At 45.5% G+C, this 6,000-nt stretch overlaps 1 long non-coding RNA gene across 3 annotated transcripts in view; it reads left to right on the top strand.

Moving 5' to 3' along the window:
* LOC311606638 overlaps positions 1-5,596 on the top strand; it is a 168,900-nt gene extending 163,304 nt beyond the window's left edge. For all 3 annotated transcript variants that reach the window (XR_014782378.1, XR_014782379.1, XR_014782380.1), the window contains 2 exons: positions 1,131-1,680; positions 3,671-5,596. This is a non-coding gene — a long non-coding RNA (uncharacterized lncRNA). The remainder of the gene's footprint in view (positions 1-1,130; positions 1,681-3,670) is intronic.
* Positions 5,597-6,000: the final 404 nt, after the last annotated feature.

Genomic DNA, 6,000 nt, shown 5'->3' on the forward strand with positions numbered 1-6,000 from the left:
TCTGGTAATTCACCCCTCCCCTCCCCCCACAACCTGAAATCTAGGCCAGTAGTCCTCCAAGCTCTCTGGCTTCCCCAGCCCAAAGGCACGCGAGGAAGTTAAAGAAAACAACCTCGAAGGTGGAGCCAAAAGAAAGACACTGAAGTAGACAGCTCCACTGAAGCTCACGGTCAGGCGGGGGGGCACGTAGGGAGAGCTGCCCATTGTTCCAGTGGTTAGCCCATTTCTTTTCACTGCCGTAGCTTCTGCTTCAGCCTGGCAAGGATTTTTTTTCCAGCATTTGAACGAACACTCTCCAGGTCCAATTTCTGTATAACATCAACTGCATAAAATGACCTATATTTTTCAAATGAAAATTGTAAGACCCAAAGTGTCTGTGGATTGTAGAATGTTCAAACTAAAACAAAAATTTTTAATTAAAAAAAATAATAATAAGCTCAAGGACTAGCAAAATTTCAACAAATGATTTTTTTCTTCAAACTGGAAGCTGTCTGCATCATACATTTAGTTTGCTTTGCTAGAGGAGCCAGAACAAACAATGACTTCACTACGTTTATTTCACAGCTCAAGCTTGACTCAGAAAAGAACTAAAGCAGGTAGCTCCCTAGGGTGCCGGAAGACAGATGAGCAGAGAGGAAACTGTTGGAGGTGATTTGGGGATGGGGAGGGCATCTCATACATCCAGGGCATTTGTGGCGTTGTTTTTTTTTTTGTTTTGTTTTTTGTTTTTTTTTTTTTTGGTCTCTAGAGTGTACTCATTACAAATCAATGTTTAATGTTGGAAACCATCATAAAAAGATAACTCTCCTTTTAAATACAGTGAAGAAAAGAATTGTTTGAGAATCCCTCGTCCGGGAAAATGAGAATTCTCAGTGGAGTGGAACAACTGAGTTTTGGACCCAAACGGGGCAGACATGCTATGAACCTGATAGCAAGTGTCCAGTGCTTACCCCCAGAAGGTAGGGATCTTCAACACCCAAAGCCAGGCTAGGGAGAAAGGTTTTAGTACCAGATGTATGCAACAGTGCCATCTAGCGGCTGTCGCGATAATTACAAGTGTGCCTCGTTTTAAAAATATAATGTGTTTTATAATCACATATTATTATTGTTTTATTTTTATTAAATTGCAGGAGTCCCAGCATTCAGGGAAGCAGAGGCAGGGGGATCTCCGTGAGTTCAAGGCCAGCCTGGTCTACAAAATGAGTCTAGGACAGCCAGGGCTACACAGAGAAAGCCTATCTTGAGGGGAAAAAAGTGCCAGAGTATCTCTGACTCTCCTGGTTCAGCTGTCCCTGCGTGTATCGACGAGATGGTGTGTGAGCTGCACACTCGGAAACACCGGAGGCGTTGCTTTCTTCCATTGGCAGACACCTGAGGGAAGGCATTCACAACCAGAACATCTTTATCACTAAGAAATTCATCAATAGTTTCCCAAGTTGTTAAAGATTAATTGAAGAAAAAGAAAAGGAGGGAAATGAGATAACGAGGAGGATCTATGAATGAAAAAAAAGTAAGGTTGCAAAGGAAGAGAGGAGAAAGAAGGAAAGGAAAAAAATGGGACAAGAAGAGAAAAAGGAAGAGAGCGAGAGAGGGAAGGCCAAGGCTTCTCATCTGACTTTACTAAGTTTTTTGCAATTGAACTTTTAATGGAATCCCATTTCCAAGAGGAAATTCAAAAAGGTAAGCACCTCAAACATTCCTGTACTCTTTCAACTGCCAGGGAATTAATTAGGTAAGACAAAAGAAAAAAAGTCTACCTTAATACATAGAAGCCAATACCCAGGCATGGGTGCCTTTGCTTGAGAACAGGGTCCCATGTACAAAACTGCCTTAAAAAGTGCCTTCCCCTGCCAGGTCCAGGCGAGAAACTCTGGCAGAAACCTGTGGCATCACGCTTGCCCATGTCAGTGTTGAGTGCACCAGGTAACACAGGGGCCTGCCAGGCAGCACTCCTCCAGAGAGACTGTCAACTGTACACACTGTTTCTCTACCTTAGGCATCACAGATACTGTGACCTTCCTCCAGCCACCTGCCTCCTTACGAAGTCTGGAGAGAGCATTTCTCTCCTTGGTACAAACAATAGCAGCAAAACAAAACATCTGCACAACCCGGTGCAGAAAGCAAGAACTAAAAAATAATAATAATAATAAATAAAATAAAATCAAGATTTGATTGTATTGAAATAAAACCGTGGCAACAACAAGAGAACCTCCAAATGCCCTTTTGGATGACGATTTTCACTGTGCCCAGGCAGAAAAATGTATTGAAGTCAGATACATAGGCCAAACCTGTGATTTGCATCAAGCAAAGAGTCCTGGGGGAAAGAGGAGAAAAGGCCTCCTTTGACTGGAGCAAGATTCCTATGTACGTCAAGGGGTGTTAGGGAGGAGATGGTTGAGGCAGAACAGCTCTCCACAGCCTTTATCCAGTCTGCATTGCTCCGGGGGAGCCTTTGAACTGCAAGCTGGGTTGTCCAGATGCCGAGAAAAGCTCCCTTCCTCATGTGCCCACCGGGTTCTTCCTTCTGAGCTCCCTCTGGCTTCTGGCTCCTCAGTCACTTTTACAACAGGGCTTTCTCAGGAATGTGAAGCATCAGCAAGCTCAGGTCTCACCTCTCCTTTTAATTCTGCAGGAGTCTAACAGACCCAGATTTTATCCCGGGTACCCCAGCCCCCTGCACAGAATGGCTTCTGGAATCCAGTAGAACCCATAAGAGAGTGAAGGTCGAAGAACTTCCCCTTAGCATATAGAAGCTGCTTGTGCCACCATGGCCTCGGCTGCAGGCTACAGACTGGCTTCACCAGCTCCCACCAGTCTAAGAAACGAGAGGCTGGCATGAACAATTGGCGGGGGCGGGGAGTCCCACAAACCTGTTTTACAATGTTTTCTTCGGTGCTTCAGGATCTAGAGGAGGAGGAAGAGGAGAAGAAAGAGGAGGGAGAAGGAGGAGGAGGAAGAGGAGGAGGAGAAGAAGAAGAGAAAGCAAATGCCGCAAAATCAGGCGCATGGCGCGCATATCCTCTTCTCGACCACAAGTTTTATTACAGTATATAATCCAATAATCCAGTTAATTTCTTTGGAGAGATGTTTTATATACAGGTGGCATTTGGATGGAATCACAGGCCGTAAACCTGTCCACTCCTATCGGGTATAGAATATAGAGGAAGAACCTGTTTTACAGGCTCCCAAGAATTTTTACATGGTCAATTGCCTGGCTTTTGTATTCTGGGACACATCAGGACATCCACACGGACATATACATATGCATATGTATACATAGAATATATATCTACGTATAGTCTACAAAATGGTGGCCAGATTTTTGATTTGCTGGGAAGGCTGGTTTGAATTTCCCCTAAAATGTTTAGCTATAGGACAATGTATTAAGCGTATTCTTAAAGGTAAATAACTGCAGCCAATAAAAGTTGGGCCCATAAAGGGTCCCATCTTCTACCAGTTTTCTGCACTGAGAATTACTACCAGTGTAATCATGGCTCCCTGCACACTAATATTTCCTCTGATACAGTATGATCAATGTTGTGGAAAAACATTTATTATATTTCTTCTAGCTACTTAAAGGCATTACTGAATTATGGGCATTGCAAAACGAATCCACTGTGCATTTTTTCTTTATGTGACGTTTTTACAATCTTCATTTTCTGCTTTGCAGCCACTGAGCTATAGAGATCCACACTTCGTCCCTCTTACAACTGTGGCCATCTTCTCCTTCCTGCTTTATTACGTCTGAGAAGCACTTCATATGATAACCTTCCCTTTCACTCTGGGCTGGACCCTTATTGAAAAGGAAGAAGCAATGAAAGAACTGAAACAATCAGTGTTGTCCGTGACACTTCCTAATCCCCTTAACAAGGGTTATGAAGTTCCGACTGAGAAGAGGACGCCGGGCGGAGACCGTATTTTACAGAATGGTTCTGAAGGAGCTGGAGGGCTTGGAATGGCCGCAGGTTGCGCGGTTTTGACATTTAGCAATTTTATTAACATCTTTGCTTATTGTTCACCTTAATCTGCGGGGTCTGCAGCCAGGAATGTGTGTGTCCAGCTAACAGCCCGTGTCTCAGGCAGGCCCTGCCAGGGGATGAATCAATTAGCAGAAGAAGCCATGATGCAAACGTTCTGGGGTCACTTGGGAGGCTGTTTGCCTTTTTGATAGAGAAAGCACACCATAAATAACATCACACCTCAGGAAATCATTCCGGGAGGCCCAGATGCTAGCAGGACTGCTGCCGGGGCAGAAGGATCCTTGGTCCCTGTATGGATTTCCCTCCTCCCAGTCAATAGAAGATTTGTGGTAAAATCAAAATATTTTAAAGGAGGACAGTGTACGGTAACAGAGGCATGTTTAGCTTTTTTTTTTTTTTTTTTTTTTTTTTAGTACCAGAAGCCATGATTTATGACCCACAGTTACAGCCAACTTTATTACAAAAATGACTTCACCCATAATAACCTTATTCAGGGCTCCTGGGAGAATGATGCAGTACCCCCAAAGCATTATAATCTAACAAATATTCACCAGCCATCCCTACTACTGTCCCTTTCCCCCTCACCCACTCAGATGCAGGGGTCCCATTTTACCTGCTGGGAGAAAGAGGTCTCAGGTAAGATTCTGTGGTCTTTCTGTGGAGATTTGCATGGCTGGGTACTTGAAACCATATAGGACAGAGGCTGCCTGGTGCCTTCCAGCCTCATCTTCCCCAGCCTGTGCCCTGGGGAACAGACAGGACCCTTCACATCCACCTCCTCCCTGAACATCCCTGTCTCCCTCCCTCCTCCCCGACTGAGAACTCAGATACCCAGCATCTGAGGGCAGTTTCATGAAGTCCCCTCCCTTTTTAATTGCCATGGTAACCGACAGCTGCATTAAACCGGCCAGGGCTGGGGGGGGGGGATCCAAGCAATGTCCCCTGGGTGTGCCAGGATCTAAGAACTGCTCCTCCATCTTATTAAACTCAGGTGTCAGTCCCTAGCAGTTGTGTTAAATTTACACCCTCCAAGTGGGTTAGCGGGATTACATGTCCATTTGCATTAAAACAGGTTTCTGTCATTAAACTGCCATACAACAAGCATCCTTGGGACAAATTAATGAGCTCAAAATATCATCAAGTAGAAGTTCACTTCACCAAGACAGCCACTGTGGGCTTGGAGGGGGTGGCTGCTCACTGCCCTCACCCAAGAGAACCATAAGTGCCAAGGAAAGAACAGTCCTGTCCTGCTTCTCCACCACAGGATGAGTGTCAGGATTTAGAGGCCTCTGGGGAGCTGGGGAGCTAGGCTCTACCCAGGCCCTAGAGCTCAGCTCTTCCTGTTCCATATTCCAGGTGTGATGTTAGCGTCGACCTTGTCTGCTGAAAATCGCTGGACAACCATTGGCTTCTCTCTCCTGGGCGCCATGCCTCGGCTTTGCTTCTCTTTACTTGTTTTCTGTCTCTGTCTTTGGGGGCCACCTGTGCATAGTGTGGCCTGGTAACAGCATGAACACAACACAGTGCCGGGTGTAGCCACAGTGTGTGTTGCTGTGCTAAAATGCCCTCCTGAGGATTTGTCACTGGATCGTCTGCCCCATCAGGGGGAGCCTATTTTCTGGAATACTGGTCCTACTTGACATTCCTTTCCAGTGGGCTAAAAGATTTTTAAAGTTACTTTTATTTGTGTGTGGGGGGGTTGGGGGGTGGGTGTGCACGCGAGCGTACGCGCACACACACCCATGTGCTATGGCCAGGTGGACCGCTTGAAAGGTTGATTCTTGACTTTTACTATGTGGTTCCTGGGAACTGGACTCAGCTTGCTGTACCTGGAAGTGGGTGCTTTTGCTCACTGAGCCATCTTGCGATCCCCTAGAGGAGACTTCCTTTAAGGCTGCATTTGCCCTGTTCACAAGCATAGCCAATGGTTTCCCTCACAAATGTATGATGGGTATAAGTAGGAACTATTTATCAGAAACCAATAAATAAAGCCCAAGCCTTCTTTTATATAGAGGCGGTA

This window comes from Acomys minous (assembly GCF_964271855.1).
Source record: "Acomys minous genome assembly, chromosome: 10".
NCBI lineage: Eukaryota > Metazoa > Chordata > Mammalia > Rodentia > Muridae > Acomys > Acomys minous.